At 40.7% G+C, this 25,669-nt stretch overlaps 1 long non-coding RNA gene across 1 annotated transcript; it reads left to right on the top strand.

Moving 5' to 3' along the window:
* On the top strand, positions 434-25,025 carry LOC102183584. Its single transcript, XR_001918196.1, has 5 exons — positions 434-598; positions 1,981-2,024; positions 13,493-13,602; positions 20,000-20,149; positions 24,723-25,025. It is a non-coding gene; the product is annotated as a serine protease inhibitor Kazal-type 2 (long non-coding RNA).

Below are 25,669 nucleotides of genomic sequence, written 5' to 3'. Positions count from 1 at the left end.
TCCAGTCTCCAGCTTAATTTTAGAAATTACTGTATTCACTTGTTCTGGAGTTCCCTATGTAACCCCATTCCCAAACACCTACACTAGAAAAGCTTCTAGAGAGCCCTGACCTCCTTTGTTAAGTTCAGCCCCCAGACAGTTTCTGGGACATAGAAGACGCTGAAGAACCTGGGGTTGGCTGACACTCACAAGGTTATCCAGGGCTCTTACAACATTCTTTTTTGCTGCAGGGACGGGGCGCTTTCTCCTACAGAAGGGTTGGGGGCGGGGCAGGTGGGGGGTAGGGAAGTGGGACGCCAGTAACCACCCTCCTCTACCTTACTTTCCCCACTTCCTCCACACCCTCTCCTCGCGCCCATCCTTTCCTGGCCCTCCTCCCTCCTCCAACCTGCTCTGTTCCTCCTCTTCCCCTGCCCGCCCTCCGTCCTCCTACCGGCCCTTCCTTCACAGCCCTCGGTCACGTGTCCAACCCGAGGGCGCAGTTAGCGTCGCGCGCGCAGGCGCTGGAGCGCACAGGGACCCCACCGCCGGCGAGGCGGGAGGATGGCGCTCGTGGGGCTGCCCTTGGTGCTGTTATTCTTGGTTGGGGACTCGGCAGGTAATGGTCACCAGTGGGCTTGGCAGCCAAGGGAAGCGGAAGAGTTACCTGGGGGGGCGGGGGTGGGAGGGAAGGGGGGTCTCATCGCTTCTCGGCCTTTTGATTGAGATCAAGTGTAGAGGGGGGTCTCGCTAACGACTGCCCCTCCCAGCACCCGTTACTGGCGGTTGCAGGCCCGCCGCGCGGTTGTCTAAGGACACGAACCTGGGGGTGTGCGCCGGTGACATTGTGGAGCCACAGTGTTGTTGCTTGGGCGTTTCTAGTGACCCTGCTGCCTGCGCTTTCTCCCTTAAAGCAGATTTTCTGGAGTCCAGGATCAGGAGTCAGGTTTTTATGTACCCGGGGCCCTACAGAACCTTGGCAGGAGATGTACAGGAGTCAGGAATTGTGAATGCCAAGTGTGCCAGGCACTCGGGCTCATGAGAAAAGGGCCTCAGGCCAGCCAGACTTGACACCCACTTTAAAAATGAAGTTAAAATGGTAACATCTAGTGGTAAACTTTGTATTTATTATCCTGAGCAACAAAAGAAAGCAATATCGTGAATTTTTGAGTTATGTCTCTGACTTTTGGGTTCCTTTAGCCAGGAAAATTGATTTTTTGTTTCTTAAATACTGTGACAGAAGAGAGGGGAAATGGTCCCTGATGGTGGAGGGCTGTGGAGGGATCCTGAGGCATTAGGGAAGCCCTGGGGGCAGTAGTTAGGGTCTTCCTGCAGCCATTTTTCTGAATTAGCTGGTGCTCACATCTCTTGGCTGGCATGCCTCTGAGGTAGGTGTCGGTCAGTACGGGCTGTGGGTTCATCTTCCGCTGGCTCTGAGTGTCCTGCTGCATCCAGGGACCCATTCTGCGGGGACTAAAGTGGCACTAAGTTCTGTCGCAGCTGAAGCGCCATCCTATTCCTCTTGGAAGCCCCCCTCAAGGAACAGTAGGTGGACCATGGGACATGGCCTCTTCTGCTGTTGTTCCAAGGGTTGGGTAAGCATTCTCCCACTGAGGCTCAGGGAAGGTTCTCTCTGATCTCTAAACGTCCACTGGCTCCTCAGGAAGTGGCTGGTAGGGTGAGGGGAGAGGATCACCAACCCTGAGGAAGGCATGAGAGCCTCTTTTCTGACTTTTGTTATGTAGCTCCAAAGTCTTCTCTCAAGCAGACCTATTAGAGTGGTCAGTTATAGAACTGGTACCAAACATTTTCTGTGTGCCTGTTAAGAGAGGTGTCAGAATACAACTGAATATACTTTCTAGAAGTTCTTCAAAAGCTGGACATGGGAGAGAAAGGGAGAAGGTGTAGCTTGTATACATTACAAGCTGGATTTTGAAAACCCCTTATGAAGAAGAATTGACCTTAATCATATCCTTTAAAATGTCTGTTTTCTTCTTGCAGCCTCTTTGAATGCTCAATTTAGTCAACATTCAGAACATAGAACAGTAAGTAAGAAACCACTTTTACTGTTTCTACTAATACAGTGAAGCCCACAAAGGTTGGAGTTGGAGACTGGTTTTCAGGTCTGACCTGCCACTTTGGAAACAGTTGACTGAATCTTTAGAAATCAGATTATCAGAAAGGCTTTTTGATACAGTGTAAATTTTGGTTGAAAAAGGCTCGGTCTTTGGGACTTCCCTGGTGGTCCAGTAGCTAAGACTTAGAGCTCCCAATGCAGGGGGCCAGGGTTTGATTCCTGGTCAGGGAAACGCGTGCCGTAACTAAGAGGTTGCATGTCATAAACAAGATCCCACATGCCGCAACCTGGCACAACCAAATAAATAAATAATTTTTAAAAAGAAAGGAGACAGCTCAGACCTTGGGAGCCTCAGGGCTTTGTTTCCTTTGATGATTCAGAAGGTCCTGGGCCTAATAATTATATGCTGTACAAAACATTTTATGTATATTAATAAATTAGATTGTGTGAAAGTAAAGGAAGACCAACCAAATGAGAACAAGAAAAAGGAGTTATTCAACATGTACCCCAGTGTTCATTGCAGCACTATTTACAACAGCTAAGACATGGAAGCAATCTAAATGTCCATGGACAGATGAGTGAAAAAATAAGATTACACACACACAAACACAGAGGAATATTGCTCAGCCATAAAAAAGAATAAAATAATGCCATTTGCAGCAATATGGATAGACATAGAGATTATCATATTAAGTGAAGTAAGTCAGAGAAAGACAAATATCATGTGATATCATTTAAATGTGAATCTAAACTATGACACAAATTAACCTATCAATGAAACAGAAACAGACTCAGATATGGAGAACAGGCTTGTGGTTGCCAAGTGGGAGGGGAGGGGAGGATAAATTAGGAGTTTGGGATTAACATATACACACTCCTATATATATATATAACAGATAAACAAGAAGGACCTGCTGTATAGCATGGGGAGCTATATTCAATGTCTATTAGTGATCTGTAATGGAAAAGAATCTAGGAAAGAATCACTTTGCTATACACTGAAACTAACATAACATTGTAAATAACTATATGTCAATTATCTTAAAAAGTTAATTTTAAAGAGCTAGTTATTCAGAGCTTGATGTAGCAAGTGAGTCAGTCATGTCACTTGTGTTTTAGCTGAGACTCAAAGGCAGAGGAGTGGTAAAGCTTTATAATGGGAAAAAGGGAAGGCATCACGTGTGCCTTGATTGAGGCTGTTGGCATGGGGAGGCTGGAGGTGGGAAACTAAAGGCAGGCATAGTATGTGAATGATTCAGAGGGCATATTTGGATTTTTCTAATTGGGCCTGAATTGGAAGCAGGGGTAAAATTTAGGGAAAATATCAGTTGTTAATTAAGTCTTGGCCATTTTGGGCCAACTGTTACATAGCTTACTGTTTGACTACCTGGATGTCGCTAGAGATAGCTATCTGATTTCTTACAAGTCTGATTCACAGCATGTTGGCTTCCTGGACTGGTTATTCGAAATAATGGGTTGGTTTCCTGGCTAGCTTGCTAAGGTTTTGGGTCATCAGTTCAGTTCAGTCGCTCAGTCGTGTCTGACTGTTTGTGACCCCATGAATTGCAGCACACCAGGCCTCCCTGTCCATCACCAACTCCTGGAGTTCACTCAGACTCACATACATCGAGTCAGTGATGCCATCCAGCCATCTCATCCTCGGTCATCCCCTTCTCCTCCTGCCCCCAATCCCTCCCAGCATCAGAGTCTTTTCCAATGAGTCAACTCTTCGCATGAGGTGGCCAAAGTACTGGAGTTTCAGCTTTAGCATCATTCCCCAAAGAAATCCCAGGGTTGATCTCCTTCAGAATGGACTGGTTGGATCTCCTTGCAGTCCAAGGGACTCTCAAGAGTCTTCTCCAACACCACAGTTCAAAAGCATCAATTCTTCGGTGTTCAGCCTTCTTCACAGTCCAACTCTCACATCCATACATGACCACAGGAAAAACCATAGCCTTGACTAGACGGACCTTAGTCGGCTAAGTAATGTCTCTGCTTTTGAATATGCTATCTAGGTTCTATTTTAATATCTGGTCTGACACTGTCCATTTTTACATGCAATCTCTGTTCTCACAATGACCTTGTAAAATAAATAGAAATGATTATTTTACATACATGGATATTGACCTCAGTGGGTAAGGTAACTGAGTATTCATGTCAGTGTAGACATGAAGGTTTCCAGGAAACCTTCCCACCCTGTTTTCTTCCTCCAAAGTAGACATAAATGCACTTTCTCTTTGTTTCCATTCAAACTATACTGCATCATCATCATTACCATACTAGTGTAGGGGAGGGAAAAAATCTTCCCTCTGCCCTTCTAAGTTTTTAGCTGGGACCTATACAACAAAGGAGAGATTAACCAGAGAAAAATAAACAAATGTTTATTAACAAGTGTATTGTGCATACACATGGGAGTACTCAGAAATGTGTAACTCAAAGAGGGGGCTTAGAAACCTGCCTTATCTTGCATATTTAACAGAAAGCAATAAATTTGTGAAAGATACACCCAACTGATTGCAGAGTTCCAGAGAATAGCAAGGAGAGATAAAAAGGCCTTCTAAAAATGAGCAATCCAAAGAAATAAAGGGAAAAAAAAGAATAGGTAAGACTAGAGATTTCTTCAAGAAAATTGGAGCTATCAAGGAAATATTTTGATTCAAGGATGGGGATGATAAAGCAGAAATGGTAAGGACCTAACAAGCAGACGAGATTAAGAAAAGGTAGCAAAAATACACAGAAGAACTATACCAAAAAATTTTAATGAGCCAGATAACCACAATGGTGTGATCACTCACCTAGAGCCAGACTAGAGTGTGAGTGAGGTCAAGTGGGCCTTAGGAAGCACTACTATGAACAAAGCTAGTGGAGGTGATGGAATTCCAGCTGTCCTAAACTATGATGCTGTTAAAGTGCTGCACTCATTAGGTCAGCAAATTTGGAATACCCAGTCTTGGCCACAGTGTTTCCACAGGACTGGAAAAGGTCAGTTTTCATTCCAATCCCAAAGAAGGGCAATACCAAAGAATATTCCAACACTGTACAACTGCACTTATTTCAGATGCTAACAAGGTAATGCTCAAAATCCTTCAAGATTGGCTTCAACAGTACATGAACCAAGAACTTCCAGATGTACAAGTTGGGTTTAGAAAAGGTAGAGGAACCAGAGTTCAAATTGCCAACATTTGTTGGCTCATGAAGAAAGCAAGGGAGTTTCAAAAAAACTTCTGCCTCATTGACTACACTAAAGCCTTTGACTGTGTGGATCACAACAAACCAAGGAAAATTCTTAGAGATAGGAGTTCCAGGCCACCTTACCTGTCTCCTGAGAAACTTGTATATGGGTCAAGAAGCAAAAGTTAGAACTGGAAATGGAACAACTGACTGGTTCCAAATTGGGAAAGGAGTACATAAAGGCTGTATATTGTTACCCTGCTAATTTAATTTATATGCAGAGTATATCATGTGAAATGCTGGGCTGGATGACTCACAAACTGTAATCAAGATTGCTGGGCAAATATCAGCAACCTCAGATATGAGATGATACCACTCCAATGTGAAGAGAAACTAAAGAGCCTTTTGATGAGGGTGAGAGAGGAAAGTAAAAAAGCTAGCTTAAAACTCAACATTCAAAAAACTAAGATCATGGCATCTGGTCCCATCTCTTCATGACAAATAGAAGGGGAAAAAGTGGAAGCAGTGACAGGTTTTATTTTCTTGGGCTCCAAAATCACTATGGGTGGGGACTGCAGCCATGAAATCAAAAGATGCTTGTTCCTTGGAAGAAAAGTTATGACAGATCTAGCCAGTGTGTTAAAAGCAGAGACATCACTTTGCCAACAAAGGTCCATATAGTCAAACCTATGGTTTTTCCAGTAGTCGTGTACAGATGTGAGAGTCAGATCATAAAGAAAGCTGAGTGCCAAAGAATTGATGCTTTCAAATTGTAGTGCTGGAGAAGACTCTTGAGAGTCCCTTGGACAACAAGGAGATCAAAGCAGTAAATCCTAAAGGAAATCAACTCTGAATATTCACTGGAAGGACTGTTGCTGAACCTGAAGTTCCAATATTTTGGCCACATGATGCAAAGAGCTGACTCATTGCAAAAGACCTTGATGCTGAGAAAGATTGAAGGCAAAAGGAGAAGGAAGCAGCAGAGGGTGAGATGGTTAGATAGCATCTTCGACTCAATGGACATGATTTTAAGCAAGCTCTGGGAGACAGGGAAGGACAGAGGAGACTGGCACGCTATAGTCCATGAGGTTGCAAAGAGTTGGACATAATTTAGGGACTGAATAACAATGTTTGTAGATAAATGACAGGACAAAGGAAAATTGTTTTAGGCTTCCAAGAGTGGCAAACAGTAGGAAGATAAATAATGGGAGGAAACTAATGGAATAAAGTTTGTTTGCAGGTTCTTTAGGTGCCATTTCTGGGCTGATAAGAAACCAGAATCATTTCTAGTAAATGAGAATTTATATTCTGCCTTTAGGCAGAAAAGGGGAAGTCAAAACTTCATGTTGACTGCCTTTAGCTCCAAGTAATGTCTATGTCAAGGAGCCATATTTTGGGGTGACATAGCCTGAGTTTCTTTCAACAGTAAAGGATACCAATCAGTGTTCTAAATTCTTTATATAGAATCACTCAATCTTTTACAGCACTAACAGTGGGTACCATTCTTATCTCTCTGGCCAAGGTCACATGGAAATGGTGAAACTGTAGTTCCAATCTATGCATCTGACTCCAGATCCAGTGCTTTTAATTACCCCATCATAGCAATGGATTGTAATTGTCTGTCTCTCCCTAGTAAACTGTATATTTTGTGATGTCTTATTGTTTGGTGCCAGATTTTCAGCACTTAATGGGTACCTGCCAGGAAGCATTTAACAGGAGGCTTCTTGTGTGCTGTTTTGGATCTGTCATGAATCCTCTGTTCCTCATTAATTCCTGAATATTCAGGAATTAAGAGGAGTGGCAAACCACTCCTGGGGCTGAGGAATGCATGCATTTCCTTGTTAGTTTTTCCATAGGTGATAAGTAACTATTTACGACCCTCTTCCTTTTTATGAACCATACAGTAAAAGTGATTATTTACAACCCTCTCTCTTTGATATGGATTGCCTTATGTTTCCTTGATAATTTGTAAGTCTGGACTTTTGATCTTTATCTTTGCTGAACAAGCCACCTTGTAAAACAGTATATATACCCACACTATGTTGAATAAAACACCCTTGTTCCATCAGAGCTTGGGTCCCCTTGTCTTTCTTTCTTTTTCTTTCTGGCTAATTCTTTGGAGTGCAGAAGCCCTCTGAGCTCACTTTCTTGCCTGGGCTTGCAAGACTCTTGTTGAGAGGGCGCCCTGTGCCTGCATGAAGCAGTGCAAGCTCTGTGTCAAGGGCTTTACTGGTTTTCTGTGTAAACCAAGGAATATCAGCCTCTTTCTCTCTCTCTTTTACTTTCTTATCATCAACTCCGGACCACAGATTCTGGTCCACTAAAGTACCTCAACAGGTACCCAATAATATTTTTGCTCAGATGACTCAGTTTTTCTTGGGTTTGAATTTCTTTCAGAAAATGGGGATAATAACAGTGAAAATTCACTCTGCAATCCTCCATTTAAGCAACTCACAAATGACCCTGTCCTTTCTCTGTGAATAATTTCCACAGGAGACTGATCACTGGTTGTAGGTTACTATCTTGTATGACTCCTCTCCTATAAAGTGGACTATTTCCCATCAATGGAGTTATATTTTCACCAAGACTCAAGTGGCTATGTTCACAAGCCCCTTGTGAGAGTTTCCAGTCTTATTTTAATTAAAAATGTAAAGACAGTATCAGTTCAGTTCAGTCGCTCAGTCGTGTCCGACTCTTTGCGACCCCATGAATCACAGCACGCCAGGCCTCCCTGTCCATCACCATCTCTCAGAGTTCACTCAGACTGACGACCATCGAGTCCATGATGCCATCCAGCCATCTCATCCTGGGTCGTCCCCTTCTCCTCCTGCCCCCAATCCAGTACTCCTTTTCCTATTTGGAACCAGTCTGTTGTTCCATGTCCAGTTCTAATTGTTGCTTCCTGACCTGCATACAGATTTCTCAAGAGGCAGATCAGGTGGTCTGGTATTCCCATCTCTTTCAGAATTTTCCATAGTTTATTGTGATCCACACAGTCAAAGGCTTTGGCATAGTCAATAAAGCAGAAACAGATGTTTTTCTGGAACTCTCTTGCTTTTTCCATGATCCAGTGGATGTTGGCAATTTGATCTCTGGTTCTTCTGCCGTTTCTAAAACCAGCTTGAACATTAGGGAGTTCACAGTTCACGTATTGCTGAAGTCTGGCTTGGAGAATTTTGAGCATTACTTTACTAGCATGTGAGATGAGTGTGCGGTAGTTTGAGCATTCTTTGGCATTTCCTTTCTTTGGAATTGGAATGAAAACTGACCTTTTCCAGTCCTGTGGCCACTGCTGAGTTTTCCAAACTTGCTGGCATATTGAGTGCAGCACTTTCACAGCATCATCTTTCAGGATTTGAAACAGCTCAACTGGAATTCCATCACCTCCACTAGCTTTGTTCGTAGTGATGCTTTCTAAGGCCCACTTGACTTCACATTCCAAGATGTCTGGCTCTAGATTAGTGATCACATCATCATGATTATCTGGGTCATGAAGATCTTTTTTGTACATTTCTTCCGTGTATTCTTGCCACCTCTTCTTAATATCTTGTGCTTCTGTTAGGTCCAGACCATTTCTGTCCTTTATCGAGCCCACCTTTGCATGAAATGTTCCCTTGGTATCTCTAATTTTCTTGAAGAGATCTCTAGTCTTTCCCATTCTATTGTTTTCCTCTATTTCTTTGCATTGATCGCTGAAGAAGGCTTTCTTATCTCTTCTTGCTATTCTTTGAAACTCTGCATTCAGATGCTTATATCTTTCCTTTTCTTCTTTGCTTTTTGCCTCTCTTCTTTTCACAGCTATTTGTAAGGCCTCCCCAGACAGCCATTGTGCTTTTTTCATTTCTTTTCCATGGGGATGTTCTTGATCCCTGTCTCCTGTACAGTGTCACAAACCTCAGTCCATAGTTCTTCAGGCACTCTTATCTATCAGATCTAGGCCCTTAAATCTATTTCTCACTTCCACTGTATAATCATAAGGGATTTGATTTAGGTCATACCTGAATGGTCTAGCGGTTTTCTCTACTTTCTTCAATTTAAGTCTGAATTTGGCAATAAGGAGTTCATGATCTGAGCCACAGTCAGCTCCCAGTCTTGTTTTTGCTGACTGCATAGAGCTTCTCCATCTTTGGCTGCAAAGAATATAATCAATCTGATTTCGGTGTTGACCATCTGGTGATGTCCATGTGTAGAGTCTTCTCTTGTGTTGTTGGAAGAGGGTGTTTGCTATGACCAGTGCATTTTCTTGGCAAAACCTATTAGTTTTTGCCTTCATTCCGCATTCCAAGGCCAAATTTGCCTGTTACTCCAGGTGTTTCTTGACTTCTCCTTTTGCATTCCAGTCCCTTATAATGAAAGGACATCTTTTTTGGGTGTTAGTTCTAAAAGATCTTGTAGGTCTTCATAGAACCGTTCCACTTCAGTTTCTTCAGTATTACTGGTTGGGGCATAGACTTGGATAACTGTGATACTGAATGGTTTGCCTTGGAGACGAACAGAGATCATTCTGTTGTTTTTGAGATTGCATCCAAGTACTGCAGTTTGGACTCTTTTGTTGACCATGATAGCTACTCCATTTCTTCTGAGGGATTCCTGCCCGCAGTAGTAGATGTAATGGTCATCTGAGTTAAATTCACCCATTCCAGTCCATTTTAGTTCGCTGATTCCTAGAATGTCAACGTTCACCCTTGCCATCTCTTGTTTGACCGCTTCCAATTTGCCTTGATTCATGGACCTGACATTCCAGGTTCCTATGCAATATTGCTCTTTACAGCATCAGACCTTGCTTCCATCACCTGTCACATCTGCAATTGGGTATTGTTTTTGCTTTGGCTCCATCCCTTCATTCTTTCTCGAGTTATTTTTCCACTGATCTCCAGTAGCATATTGGGCACCTAATGGCCTGGGGAGTTCCTCTTTTGGTATCCTATCATTTTGCCTTTTCATACTGTTCATGGGGTTCTCAAGGCAAGAATACTGAAGTGGCTTGCCATTCCCTTCTCCAGTGGACCACATTCTGTCAGGCCTCTGCACCATGACCCGCCCTTCTTGGGTTGCCCTGCAGGCATGGCTTAGTTTCATTGAGTTAGACAAGGCTGTGGTCCTAGTGTGATTAGATTGACTAGTTTTTTGTGAGTATGGTTTCAGTGTGTCTGCCCTCTGATGCCCTGTTGCAACACTTACCATCTTACTTGGGTTTCTCTTACCTTGGCGTGGGGTATCTCTTCACGGCTGCTCCAGCAAAGCACAGCCACTGCTCCTTACCTTGGACGAGGGGTATCTCCTTACTGCCACCATTCCTGATCTTCAACGTGGGATAGCTCCTCTAGGCCCTCCTGCTCCTGTGCAGCCACCACTCCTCAGGTTGCTCGTGAGTATATAGAAATAAAGCCATTTATATGAGAACTGTTCAAATACTTTTGAGGCTTACTAAAAGACAAATTCTAAAACAAAATATTTGCTCTTGAACTAGATGTAGGTAAAACCTTGGAAGGAAAGTTATGACCAACCTAGATAGCATATTCAAAAGCAGAGATATTACTTTGCCAGCAAAGGTCCGTCTAGTGAAGGCTACGGTTTTTCCAGTAGTCATGTATGGATGTGAGAGTTGGACTGTGAAGAAGGCTGAACGCCGAAGAATTGATGCTTTTGAACTGTGGTGTTGGAGAAGACTCTTGAGAGTCCCTTGGACTGCAAGGAGATCCAACCAGTCCATTCTGAAGGAGATAAGTCCTGGGTGTTCTTTGGAAGGAATGATGCTAAAGCTGAAACTCCAGTACTTTGGCCACCTCATGCGAAGAGTTGACTCATTGGAAAAAACTCTGATTCTGGGAGGGATTGGGGGCAGGAGGAGAAGGGGACAACAGAGGGTGAGATGGCTGGATGGCATCACCGACTCGATGGACATGAGTTTGAGTGAACTTCGGGAGTTTGTGATGGACCGGGAGGCCTTGTGTGCTGCAATTCATGGGGTCACAAAGAGTCGAACACAACTGAGTGACTGGGCTGGACTGAACTGACTGAACTGAAAACAATAGTAAATAATTAGGGAATTGTATTTTAATTGTACATTGCCTTGTTGTAACAATGTCTCTAAATTCTTGCCATATTTAAAAGTGAGTAGTTTTACCCCCAGGAGATATGTAGACTTCATTTTGATTGTCATAACCAGGGAGTTGTTGCTGGCATCTGGTAGATAAAGAACAAAGACAATACTAAAACATCCTACAATGTACAGGACAACCTCACACAGCAAAGAATTATCTGGTCCAAAATATGAGTGCAGTTGAGAGATCCTTTCTAAACAAAACAAAACAAGAAATCATAGGTGATTTATTATGGGTATGATTTTTGCAGTGATAGTACATAGAACTCAATTAGTTGAAACATTAATAGGAAAAGTCTTAGGTCTGGTGTCAGGTAGGATTAGATTCAGCTGCAAGTAACATGGATTCAAAATAACAGCTCACAGAGCTGCCATCTTAGGATGTGGCCTTTGTCGTCCTGGTCTATAAAGGGAAGGGTTTCATGCACCCAAGAACAGGATAGAGGAATGGACAAAGGAGACAAAAAATTAGGGGAAGCAGAGGACAGGCTCAATTTTCCTTTAAAGGAGGTCCTCATAAGCTACTATACAATAATCCCATTTGTATCTGGTCAGCCTAATCTTGATCATGTGGTCATACCTAGCTGCAAGGGAGGTTCTCTTAGTGTAAGTGGTATTACCCCTGGCCCTGTGCCTTGTCATTGTCTTACATCAAAAAGATTGGCAATCCTATTTTCTTTTATGTTTTAAGAGAAAATGCTTAGGGTATGTATTTTTTCTTATTGTTTTCCTGCTTTAATTGACTTTTTCAATAAAATGACCAATTACAAGTCGTCCTAATCTCATTGGAAAAAGGGTATCTAGTCTCCTGTGGAAGCTGTCCTGGAAGCCATCATCTTAGTGAGCCTAGAGCAGGAAGAGCACATCAGTCTCCTAGAAGGAGATAGAAGGCTGAACAGAGGATGGAAAGGGTTAAAAGTTTTTCTTTAGTTCAGAGTTTGGCCAATGCCCTGTCCTACTTAGGTCTCTACGAATCCATATAATATGAAGAAAAAGGTATATTTCATTTACTCAGAATACTAAACACTTGTTCTGAAGTGAGGAAAGATGATCACTATTACTAAAACAAAACAAATACAGCAGGTCATATATTCAACCTGTTATTAGAGTGAGCCTCTGCACGCTATGGTGTGACCACTGTGACCAGTTCTAGTCTTGGTCCTGCTGGAGACTAGAGGTTTATGAGCAAGACATATTACCTCTCTGGCCTCAATTCCATTGAACCTGAGGGTTGAGTTCCATGATTCAATATCAGTTTGTAAGGGCTGCTGTAATAAAGTCACAGACTGGGTAACTTGAACAACAGAAATGGGTTGTCTCACAGTTCTCAAGGCTGAATGTCCAAACTCAGGGTGTCAGCAGGGTTTGTTCCTTCTAAGGGCTGGGAAGGAGAATCTGTTCCATTCCTCTCTCCCAGTATCTGGTAGTCTCAGGCATTCCTTGTCTTGTAAATGGCATTCTCTTGGTGTCTTCACATGATTTTCTCTGTGGGTGTGACTGTTTCCAAACTTTCCCTTTTATAAGAACACCAGTCATATTAGATTAGAACCCACTCTCCTAAACTTATTTTAACATAATTTCCTATATAAAGACCCTAATTCCATATAAGGTCACATTCTGAGGTGCTAGGGGTTAGGACTTTAACACATCTCTCTGAGTGGACACAGTTAAACCCGTAACAACCCCGAAGGCTAATTCTGAATGTATTACTTTCTTTAATGATGTTGTTCAAATGCCAGTATATTAAAAGTCCAGAGAAAAAGATTAGATTCATGAGCATGTCTCGGTGTTATGCCAAGGGATTAGGTGCAATGAAACAGGCCATTCTCATGTAGGTGTAGTGAAGAGCAAGTTATGAAGCTGGAGGATAGATAGTTAAGTAGGTTTGGTGGCAAGTCTTGGACTTTCATTTTAAAAATCAGCTACATTGAACCTTCCTTTGAGGTCCTTTTCTTACATAGCAGATATTGATCCATTGCTTCAACACGGCATCTGATTTTTGTATTAGAAAAAACATATTTTTGTGTGGAAAAAAACAATCTTTTTGTAGGATATTTCCAGGAAATCTAGGAAGACTTAGGGCTTTGTCCTCCTCTAAACTGCTGTATGATGAGAATATCTCAAGTTATTCTCCAATTTCTGTCTTCCTTTCTCTTTTCTAGCCAAACTGCGATCAGTATAAATTACCAGGATGTCCCAGGGACTTTAGCCCTGTGTGTGGAAGCGACATGTCCACTTATCCCAATGAGTGTATTCTGTGCATGAAAATCAGGTAACAATTTTATAATATAAACTAGGCACATTTTCTTCAGTTCTTCTCTTGCATTTTGATTACTTAGCAAGTTGTGACTCTTCTTGGACATAAGAATCAAATGTGATATAAGTAGCTCTGTTTTAAGACTGACATTTAAAAAGACCCAGAATCTTTCAGTGTATTTTCTAGGTCAAGGTTAGAAAAAGAAGTGTGTGATTAATCAATTATAGATGAGATAATTAAGTAATGTGCTATCCAGGGATGGGTAGTTTCCCAAAATTTATTTAGGATTGTAGCAGTGGTGCTGCTTGCAGCCCCATCATTCAAGTCTGTGCTGAGCACCAAGAAAGAAGACCTGGATCTGTCATGCAGTGTCTATGGACAGTTCCAGGGTTATGATTCAGTGTGTTTTCAGAGGAATGAAAGAAAACAAGGGAAGGAATGATAGCTATTTCTGGGTTTTGAGGCAGATCATGGAACTGAGGCGCTGCTGTGTAGAAAACCCTAGCCCATTATCAGTTCCACCCATCCTGGCATAGCAGGAAGGGGAGCAGGGATGTCCCAGACCATCAAGAATGCTTTGTCCCTCAGGAGACAGGATGGCAAAGTGGTAGCGCATGTCCTCTCATGAAAACACCAAAATCACAACTAACTGCTGAACAACCACTGACAGAAAAAACTGGAGCCAACCAAAAAAGATATTCTACATTGAAAGATAAAGAAGAAGCCACAACAAAATAGTAGCAGGCATGCTTTCATGATATAATTAAATCTCATGCCCTCCAAATGGATGATCCGCAAACTGGAAAATAGTTATATTGCAGAGGTTCTCCCACAGGAGTGAGAGTTTGAGCCTCATGTCAGGCTTTGCAGCCTCGGGAGTCCAGCATCAAGACGAGGAGATTCAAGAGCATCTGGCTTTGAAGATCAGCAAGGCTTGCATGGAGGAGCTCCACAGGACTGGAGGAACAGAGACTCCACTCTTGGAGAGAACACACAAGGTTTCACATATATTGAGTCTTAGGGCAAAGCAATAAGTCCATAGGAGCCTGAGCTGACATACCTCTGGGTCTGGGATGGTCTCCTGGGGAGGCAGGGATCAGCTGTGGCTCACTGGGGAACAAGGACACTGGTGGCAGAGACTTCGTGGGACATTCATTGGCATGAGCTCTCCTAGAAGTCACCATTTTGCAAAGATTCCTGGCCCCACCCAATAGCTGGCAGCCCCGCCCATCAGCAGACAAGGTGCTTAAAGTTGTCCTGCACCAACATCTGCCTATAAATACATCCCTTGACACAGCCTGTGTACCAGAGGGACAAGACCCAACTCCACCCACCAGTGGGTAGGTGCCGGTTCCTCGCACTAGAAAGTCTGCACAAGCCCCTGGATCAACCTCATCTGCCAGGGGACAGACATCAGAAGCAAGAACTCCAGTTCTGCAACCTGAGGAATAGAGACCACAAATATGGGTAGTTAGACAAAATAAAATAGGAGAGGAATAGGTTTCAGATGCAGAAACCAGATGAAACCCCAGAGAAACAACTAAGTGAAAGGTAGAGAGAGGCAATCTGCCTAAAAAGGGATTCAGAATAATAATAATAAAGATGATCCAAGATCTCAGAAAAAGAATGAAAGCATGGATGAGAAGACATAAGAAATGTTTAACAGAGAGCTAGAAGATTTAAAGAACAAACAAACAGAGATGAACGATACAATAAGTGAAATGAAAAATACACTAGAAGGAATCAATAGCAGAATAAGGCAGAAGAACAAATAAATGAGCTGGAAGACATACTGGTAGAAAACACTGCTGCAGAACAAAATAAAGAATGAAAAGAATGAGATAGTCTAAGAGACCTCTGTGACAATATTAAATGCATCAATATTTTGCATTATAGGGGTCCTAGAAGGAGAAGAGAGAGAGAAAGGGCCTGAGAAAATACTTGAAGAGATAATAACCAGAATTTTCCCTAACACGGGAAAGGAAACACTCATTTAAGTCAAGGAAGTGCAGAGAGCCCCATACTGGATAAACACAAGGGGGAATATGCCAAGACACATATAAATCAAACTGATAAAAATTAAAGACAGAGGAAATAAAGGAATAAAAAGAATAAACGAAAGGAGAAAAGCAACAAATGACATATAAGAGTATCCCCATAAGATTATCAGTTGATTTTTTTCAGCAAAAACTATGCAGGCCAGAAGGGAGTGTGTATTTCAAAGTGATGAAAGGAGAAAACCTAGGACCAAGAATATTCTACCCAGCAAAGCTCTTATTCAGATCTGACAGAGAGATCAAAAGCTTTATAGGTAAGCAAAAGCTAAGATAATTCAGTGCCACCAAACCAGTTTTACAAGAAATACTAAAGGAACTTCTCTAGATGAGAAGGAAAAGGCCACAACTAGAAACAAGAAAATTACCAATGGCAAAGCTCACTGGTAAAGGCAAACTCACAGTAAAGGTAGGAAATCATCTATACAAAAACGTGAAGTCAAAACAGCAACTGTGAGAAGAGGAGAGTACAAATGCAGGGTACTGGAAATGTATTTGAAATTAAGTGACCAGCACCTTAAAACAATCCTGTATATATCTTTATCTATCTATTTATCTATATAGACTGATATAAAACCTCATATAAGCACAAACCAAAAATCTACAACAGATACACGCACAGAAAAAAGGAATCCAAATACAACTCTAAAGAGAACAAAAGAGGAAGGGAAGAAAAAAGACCAACAAAAACAAACCCAAAACAATTAACAAAATGGCAGTAAGACCATACATATAGATAACTGCCCACCTGATGCAAAGAACTGACTCATTGGAAAAGACCCTGATGCTGGGAAAGATTGAAGGTGGGGGGAGAAGGGAACAACAGAGGATGAGATGGTTGGATCGCATCACTGACTCAAAGGACATGAGTTTGAGCAAGCTCTGGGAGCTGATGATGGACAGGGAGGCCTAGCATGCTGCAGTCCATGGGGTCATAAAAAGTCGGACATGACTGAGTGGCTGAACTGAACTGATAGATAATTAGCTTAAATGTAAATGGATTAAATGCTCCAACCATAAGACATAGACTGGTGGAATGGATTAAAAAAAAAGTGCCATATACTTGCTGTCTACTAGAGACTCACTTCAGATACAAGAACACATACAGACTGTAAGGGAGGGTATGGAAAAAGGTATTTCATACAAATGGGAAGCAAAGGAAAGCTAGAGTAGCAGTACTTATGTAAGACAAAATAGACTGTGAAATAAAGACTGTTCAAAGAGACAAAGAAGGACACTACATAATGATCAAGGGATCAATCCAAGAAGATATAACAACTGTAAATATATATGTATCCAACATAAGAGCATCTCAATATATAAAGCAAATGCTTACAGCCATAAAAGGAGAAAAGGGAGTTGGAGAAAAGTTCCACCTACACTGTTGGTTCACGGTTCACGTACTGCTGAAGCCTGGCTTGGAGAATTTTGAGCATTACTTTACTAGCATGTGAAATGAGTACAATTGTGCGGTAGTTTGAGCATTCTTTAGCATTGCCTTTCTTTGAATAGGAATGAACACTGACCTTTTCCAGTCCTGTGGCTACTGCTGAGTTTTCCAAATTTGCTGGCATATTGAGTGCAGCACTTTCACCGCATCATCTTTCAGGATTTGAAACAGCTCAACTGGAATTCATCACCTCCACTAGCTTTGTTTGTAGTGATGCTTTCTAAGGCCCACTTGACTTCACATTCCAAGATGTCTGGCTCTAGATTAGTGATTACATCATCATGATTATCTGGGTCGTGAAGATCTTTTTTGTACAGTTCTTCCATTTATTCTTGCCACCTCTTCTTAATATCTTGTGCTTCTGTTAGGTCCATACCACTTCTGTCCTTTTTTGAGCCTGTGATGCTTTTGAACTGTGGTGTTGGAGAAGACTCTTGAGAGTCCCTTGGACTGCAAGGAGATCCAACCAGTCCATTCTGAAGGAGATCAACCCTGGGATTTCTTTGGAAGGAATGATGCTAAAGCTGAAGCTCCAGTACTTTGGCCACCTCATGCGAAGAGTTGACTCATTGGAAAAGACTCTGATGCTGGGAGGGATTGGGGGCAGGAGGAGAAGGGGACGACTGAGGATGAGATGGCTGGACGGTATCACGGACTCGATGGACGTGAGTCTGAGTGAACTCCGGGAGACGGTGATGGACAGGGAGGCCTGGCATGCTGCGATTCGTGGGGTCGCAAAGAGTTGGACACGACTGAGTGACTGAGCTGAACTGAACTGAACACTGTTGGTGGAAATGTAAATTGATACAGCCACTATGGAGTGTCCTCAAAAAAATAGAACTACCATATGATCCAGTAATCCCATTCCTGGGCATATATTTGGAGAAAACCATAATTTGAAAAGATACATGTACCCCTGTGTTCACAGCAGCAATAGTCAAGACATGGAAGCAGCCTAAATAGCCCATCAACAGAGGAATGGATAAAGAAAAAATGTGGTATATATTCAATACTACTCAGCCATAAAAAAGAATGAAATAATGCCATTTGCAGCAACATGGATGGACCAAGAGACACAGAAAAACAAATACCATGATATCACTTATATGTACAGTCTTAAAAATGATACAAATGAACTTATCTATGAAACAGAAACAGACTTATGGACTTGAAAAACAAACTTATGGTTACCAAAAGGGAAAGGTGGGAGGAGGGATAAATTAGGAGTTTGGGATTAACATATGCACACCACTATACATAAAATGGCACCCCACTCCTGTAATCTTGCCTAGAAAATCCCATGGACGGAGGAGCCTGGTAGGCTGCAGTCCATGGGGTCGCTAAGAGTCAGACACGACTGAGCGATTTCACTTTCACTTTTCACTTTCATGCATTAGAGAAGGAAATGGCAACCCACTCCAGTGTTCTTGTCTGGAGAATCCCAGGGACAGAGGAGCCTGGTAGGAGGCCGTCTGTTGGGTCGCACAGAGTCAGACATGACTGAAGTGACTTAGCAGTAGCAGCAACATATATAAAATAGATAATTAACAAGACCTTCTGTACAGCACTGGTGGCTCAGGCGGTAAAGCGTCTGCCTACAATGCAAGAGACCCGGGTTCGATCCCTGGGTTGGGAAGATCCCCTGTAGAAGGAAATGGCAACCCACTCCAGTACTATTGCCTGGAAAAGCTCACGGACAAGAGGAGCCTGGGAGGTACAGTCCATGGGGTCGCAAAGAGTCGGACACAACTGAGCGACTTCACTTTCACTGTACAGCACAGGGAACTTCACTCAGTATTCTGTAATAAATAATCTAAAAAAGAATGGATATATGTATAGGTATTATTTTATAATAACCTAAAAAGAAAAATAATCACTTTGCTGTACACCTGAGACTAAAACAACATTGTAAATCAGTTATACGCCAATATAAAATAAAAATTAAATAAAACAATATACAAGAGTAGTTAAACTCTGTGGCAGAATATTGTTTTTTAAAGTCAGAAGGTATGTACAGGCAACCTACACACCCTGCACTATTAGCTGGAAAATAGGTCTTAATAACTCTATCTGGTAGAATGCTTAGTAATAAATATATTACATCTGATTCCCTTATTGTAGAACACCTGACCAGCTCATGTGACCATAACTTCTCCTCCAGGTATGCTGGTTTGAATTTTAGGGGTCCATTCTTTGACCTCAGTCTTAAGTGAGTTACCTAGGTCTTCTCAAGAGTGATTTCTTGGAAATGTTAACAGTTCTCTGTGCCCTTGGGTTAGGAGAAAAACAGCAGCGTTGGGCTTTCACCCTCATTGTTTCCTAGATTTAGCTTTAAAAATGACTGTCACCCTGGAGAGAATATAATGTATAATGACATGGGTCTTTTTAATACAAATAGTGGGGCAGTTTCAATATGACAGATAATGTTTCAATGTGGTGGCCCCGGGCAGGCTACCCCAAAATGTGCCACAATAGCATATTAAGTATTGTGTATTAAAGTTGCTTAAGAAAGAGCCAGTGCATGAGGGACGCTTTGACCCTTCTCTCTCCCTGAAAGCAGGAAATTAATGTCATGTGAAAGATGCACTTCCTGCCTCTGAAGGACACTCTTATATCAGAGATTGGAAATTTAAAGCTAAAAAGCCTGTATAAACAAGCTTTGTTACTTTTTAAATTTACTATCCCAAGCCAAAACTGTGTACAGATTCTTCACTTATTAAGTACCCAAAGCCTAAGTTTCTTTGTCTTATCAATTCCTCACGAATGTATTGCTTCTTTGTCTAAAAAGAATAAAAGCTGCCTGTTTTGGTCACTTATTAGGTCCCATTTCCATGAGAGCTCTGTGCACCCTGAATAAAAATTTTTCTTTTTCTCCTGTTAATCTGTCTTGTGTCCATTTTATTACTAGTCTAGCCACAAGAACTCAAGAGGGTAGAGGGAGAAATTTCTTCTACCCTGACAGTTGGTGAGCCAGGAGGAGCCTGGTTGGAACTCACTTCCCGCCCTGAGGCTACTGCAGCTGAGAGATCCTGGGCCCTCTGATAAAGACCAGCAGAAGGTAAGATTTCTTACCACCTCAGCTTCCTGGATCTCTCCCTGCAAGGTCTGGTGGAAGGGGAAGTTGGCGAGAGTTCCTTATTTCCTCTCTAAATTTAGATTAGCAGGAGAAAATATTTGTCGAGTTAGCTCCTTGTATTTAGTAACTCTTGGAAATTCTTTACTTCTCAGAGATGGTCACTGCTTTTTGTCTCTGTTGTTTGCCATGAGGAGGAAGAACCATAGGGCAGCATGCAGGCACAGGCCCTATATGCCTGTTGTTTGAGCTGGCCTCACAGACTGGTGAGTTAATGGTTCTCACCAGACCTGCATCTACTTAAAACAACCTTCCTGTGGGTCTTCCATATAAAACCAGATGAGATGTGTTCTTCCATCTTGTTTTATGTTCTGAGAGCTCTGCCATTTGAAAGGTGTATCTGGTGGCCAGTTGACTAGACTTAAGTTCTGAGACACAAAGTCAGTACTCTCTTTGTCTGGCCATACCAGCTCTCAGGGGACTTTGTCATGGGGTCCCTATCCATAATGGGCTGTTGTTGTCGTCTCAACTTTCATTGCCTTATTTTCTTACACTAACAATGCGAGTGAACTTTCTAATCATGTGAGAGCTATATCCTTGGAAACACCTTTTTATCTTTTGTTAAGCCATAAAAAAGGCTTACTGGTTTGAGTCTGTATTTGAAATTAATATAAAATCCTAATCATCAATGGACAAGGATCCTTTTTTTAAAAAAAATAATTTATTTTTAATTGGAGGATAATTGCTTTACAGTATTATGTTGGTCTCTGCCATACATCAACATTAATCAGCCATAGGTCAAAAGATCCTTTAATAGGTTGTATTTAAGAGGAAAAAATTTTGAAAGCTCTCATCGTAAGTAACTGTTCTTGGTACTTATGAGAGGAACAAATTGAAAGGAAAAATAAACTATAATGGTGAGCCTTCGAGAGTCCTTTATTAAGATGAAAAAACAGAAATTAGACTTAAAAGTAAGATCCCACATTAATTCCCCTTTAAAAAAAATTGCCCACCTCCTCTACAATTCCTCAGGCCCTCCTAGGAATAACCAGGAAGTAGATTAGCTGGAAGCTTAATACAAACAATTATCAAAGGCTAATAGAAACAGTTTTTTTTTTGTCTTGCAAAACTACAAAGTTAGAAATGCAACTGTAGAAACAAATCAAGACCCACTTGTTTTTACGATTCCCAAAAGCTTACCTGTTCCTCTTAAAATGCCTTCTAGATATTATAGAAGATCACAATATTGGAGCAAAACTGTCCTGTACTTTAAAAATTATTTTAAAATAATAATTACCCTAAGGCTTGTAATAATAGATAAATATAATCCAAAACTCCTACGAGAAAACTGAACTTAAAAAGCCTTTCTTTGGCTTTAAAGGTTATATTGTCATATCTTTGAAATGTAAACACAGCCCACCTTGCCTGAGACTAATCTTCGATTGGCTGAATTGGTAGAATCTGAAACCGAAAAAGATAAAGAAGGAAAGATGCCTTTTAAAACACAAACTGCTGAAAGGATCTCTTTGCCCAAATTCGAGTAAATCACACCCCTCTACAACTGCTTGTCAAGGGCAAATACAGAGCTTAAGTCCTCACAAATAATAAAAGATGTTAGCCATCTCTGTGAGTAAACTTCATTTTCTAAATTCTTCGGTAATTTAATATATACCCTTAGAGTGCGGTAAGTTAAATGATGGGTGGTCATTGGATATCTGTATCATTTCCAAAAAGGAAATGTTGGAGCATGTGGGATCTTCGTTGCACCATGCGATCTTTCGTTGCAGTGCACAAACTCTCCAGCTGTGGCACACGGACTCTCGAATTGTGGTGTTTGGACTCTAGAGTATGCAGGCTCAGTAGCTGTGGGCTTAGTCACTCTGTGGCCTGTGGGATCTTAGTTCCCCAACCAGGGGTTGAACCTATGTCCCCTGCATTGCAAGGAGGATTCTTAACCACTGGACCACCAGGGAGGTCCCTCTTGTGCTTTATTGAAAAATTGTGCCATGAAGTGGGGTTTATTTCTAAAAATTATGAAATATACTTATGTTTGCCAAGTCACAAAGTATGGTTCACAGTTGTTTACTTCATTATTCCCCCCCCCAAATTTAGATTTCAAAGGATTAATAATTCTAATTAATATATGCAGTTAAAGTTTCTAGAAATGAAAAAAAAGTATTAAGTGTTTTGGGCTAAGAAAAGGTAAAGAGGTGCCTTTGTTTTAAAGAGATTTTGTCCTAAAGCTGGCTATTTCTAAATGTGAAAGAAAACAAGGGACAAATAAAATGAACATAGAAAATTGCAAAAAGCTTATGAAAAAATAATCTTAAGGAATTTTTTGTGTGATCAGGACTAAGACTAGAATGAGTTTAATTAAGGAATATCAAAAGTAAACTGGTACAAAATTAAAATCTGGTGTTTATCTCTGTTAAAAAGTTTTCTTGTTCAAAAGTACAAAGTTCTCTTGTTGGTCTAGTCTTAATAAGAAATTATAAAAGGAAAAAGTTTTCTTTACCTTTAATATATCTGTCTAGAAAACCAGATTCTATACTTTGTCTTTATCAGGTTTTTGACCACTTAGAAGACACCCACAAAAAAACTCCTAAGTCTTTTCAATATTAAAAGAACTAAAGCCTTTTACAACTATTTAGCTTTCTGTATTTGCCAGGGACATGTTTATCACTGATTATATGGATAGCTAAATATTGTTTCACAGTGACCAATGATCCTGTTTGACCAAGTGTTTCAAAAATGTTTGATATGTTTGACAAACTGCAAAATTCCAAATGAACTCTTATTGAACTGGAAATGACTTTGGGGTTTTCCACAGGGCCCCTGGATACATCAAAAATTTATTTTCTGTACTTATAAAAGAGCTATTAAACTAATTAGGCTTCTTTTTTATGTTAAATTACAAAGGAAGCATTTATCAAGTAAATGATAAACCCTCTTAGGTTGTATTATATGGATAAATGTTATTAACATAAATGTTCTAGAAAATAAATGAAATCCCTAAACTTTGGATATGTCATTATATGTTAGCCATAATTCTAGTTATTATCTTAAAATGATAGGTCTTAGAGATAACCAAATTTTCTTATCAATTCCATTATAATGAATCAGATCTTCAATAGTGGACATTTTAAAGTCATTTGTCATTTACACACAGTTACTCTTTTACTCAGATGCTTCTACAAAGGCTTTCTGCAAATGTGTTTTATTTTCAGGGAAATTCATGAGAAGAAATCTAACAAATATTCTAGAATATAGGTGTCTGATGACTTTCAAATCATACCTGGGTAAGAATTTACAGAACCCTAATGGAGAAATTGATGGCTTCAAAAATATTTTAACAGAAGATCAAGTGGAACAAGAATTCACTATGAGACTAAATAAACTGAGGAAGATAATTATAATTTTTTATTATTTATTAAAATGAAACATTGCTGAGTTTTAAAAATGTTTTCTCCAGATTTAAGGAAATCTTTTTGTCTTTTCTCTTAAGCTAACTATGACAGAGCAATTTGGTCCACTATACATTTGTAAGCAGCACTGAAACATTTCAGAAGTCAGATAACTCTCAGTGAGGATTCTTTTTTCTTGGCAATATAGTTATCTGCATAAGTTCAGTAAGAATCTGCTTTTCTTATAACACAATTGGAAACATTGATCATAGTATCAGAGCTTTGACTGGAATGTCATATTGGTGAGAGATATGCATAGACTCAGATATGACCAGATAGCTTTGAGGAACTAAGGTTGACTTTATGGAGCCAACAGAGCCCTTTGGAAAAACAGCCTAGAATCTTACTTTCAGGTTTCCCAGCAGCCTTACCAGGTAAGGAAGGTCATTTCCTGGGACCTTTAGGAAACAGTGTGCTTTGGAGTCTTGTGTAAAGAGAGGAATTCACCCGAATCTATATCTATTGCAGACAAAGTCTGTTGCTGAATGCTTGGCTTGGCTTCTTATCCTTGAGAGGCTATTAAAAATTCAATCTGAGGTTCCTCATAAAAGGTTCCAGTAAAGCAGATTTAAGAGTCTATGTGGTCAATCACTATTCTTGCTGTACTTATGTAAACAACCAGGCCAAGTTTATTGGATCTAGATTTATTTTATGAAAAAATTAGTCTGATTTGGCCATCTTTGGTAATAATTGTAGAAAGAAAAGAATCTTTCAGCAGGAACTATAATACACACTATAAAACAGATTTTAGTTCTGTTCATGGTCTTTGAGGTTTTTGTTATTTACTACCGTGAGCAGAAACTGTTACAGATTCTTTACTAGTTTTAAGCAGCCAAAGCCTAAGTTTATTTGTCCTCTTTAATTCCTCACAAATGTATTGTTTGTCTAAAAAGTAAAAACTATAAAAGCTGTCTGCTGTGGTCACTTATTAAGTCTCATTTCTATGAGACCTCCATGCACAAGAATTAAAATTGCTTTTCTTCCTGGGAATCTGTCTTGGGTTCATTTTATTTTTATTCCAGCCACAAGAACTCAGGACAGTTGCAGGGAGGGATTTAATAATAAATGTGTTTTTATGGTTGTTCAATTTGCAGGGATGATGGTCATGATATTAAAATAATCCGAAGTGGACCATGCTGATGGAGCAGTTCACAGAAGAGGAATTGGAGAAACCACCTTCCACTGCACACTAAATGAACTTCATTTCCCGCTTTTCCCTTTTCCTGTATTTCTTTGCATGAGATTTTCTGAGATGAGTTGTGTAAGAGGGCAGTGACTGATAAAACAATTACAAAATCCTCATTTTTGGCTTTTGTCCTTTTAGTTTACTTTATTGCCCCAGATGACCTACACATTGCTTTATTTAGTTGGAATAAAATCAGCACTGTATTTAATCACCACTGTTCGCTATCGACTATCCATTCTCACTCAGCATCCTCATGTGGATCTTTTCCTCTCAAGCAAGGGTGAATTTCACTAAGGGAGAAGTGGAGTCATTTTCGAGAGGGCAAGGTTTATTCTTCTTCATTCTTCTAAATCTTGAAAGTACAATGTATGTGTAGCTGGTACAGCATTCTGCACAGAACAAATAATATGATATACTGGAGCTGACTTTAGCCAGAGTTGGTAAAGTCAAAGAATCATCACAAGATACAAAATACAAAAAGATCATCTCCTTTCAGTACAATTTTCCTTCAGGATTAATGCAGGAAATTGCTTTTTCCCTTCTTTGAAAGCATTGATTCTCAACCCTGGTGAATTTTCCCCAGAGGACCTTTGGAACTATACAGGCATTTTGGGTGTCACAACTTGAATGGTAGATGATCCTGACATCTAGTGGGCAGAAGCCAGGGATGCTGCCAAACACATCCAGCTCACACAACAAAGAAATTTTCCATCCAAAATGTCAGTTGTTCAGTTGCTAACTTATGGCTGACTCTTTGCAACCCCATGGACTGCAGCACACCAGGCTTCTCTGTCCTTATCTCCCAGGGTTTGCTCAAACTCATGCCCATTGAATCGGTGATGCCATCCAACCATC

This window comes from Capra hircus, chromosome 6 (genome assembly GCF_001704415.2).
Source record: "Capra hircus breed San Clemente chromosome 6, ASM170441v1, whole genome shotgun sequence".
Lineage (NCBI taxonomy): Eukaryota > Metazoa > Chordata > Mammalia > Artiodactyla > Bovidae > Capra > Capra hircus.
Note: the sequence above shows the minus strand (reverse complement) of the source record. Positions and strands in the feature narration are given on the sequence as shown.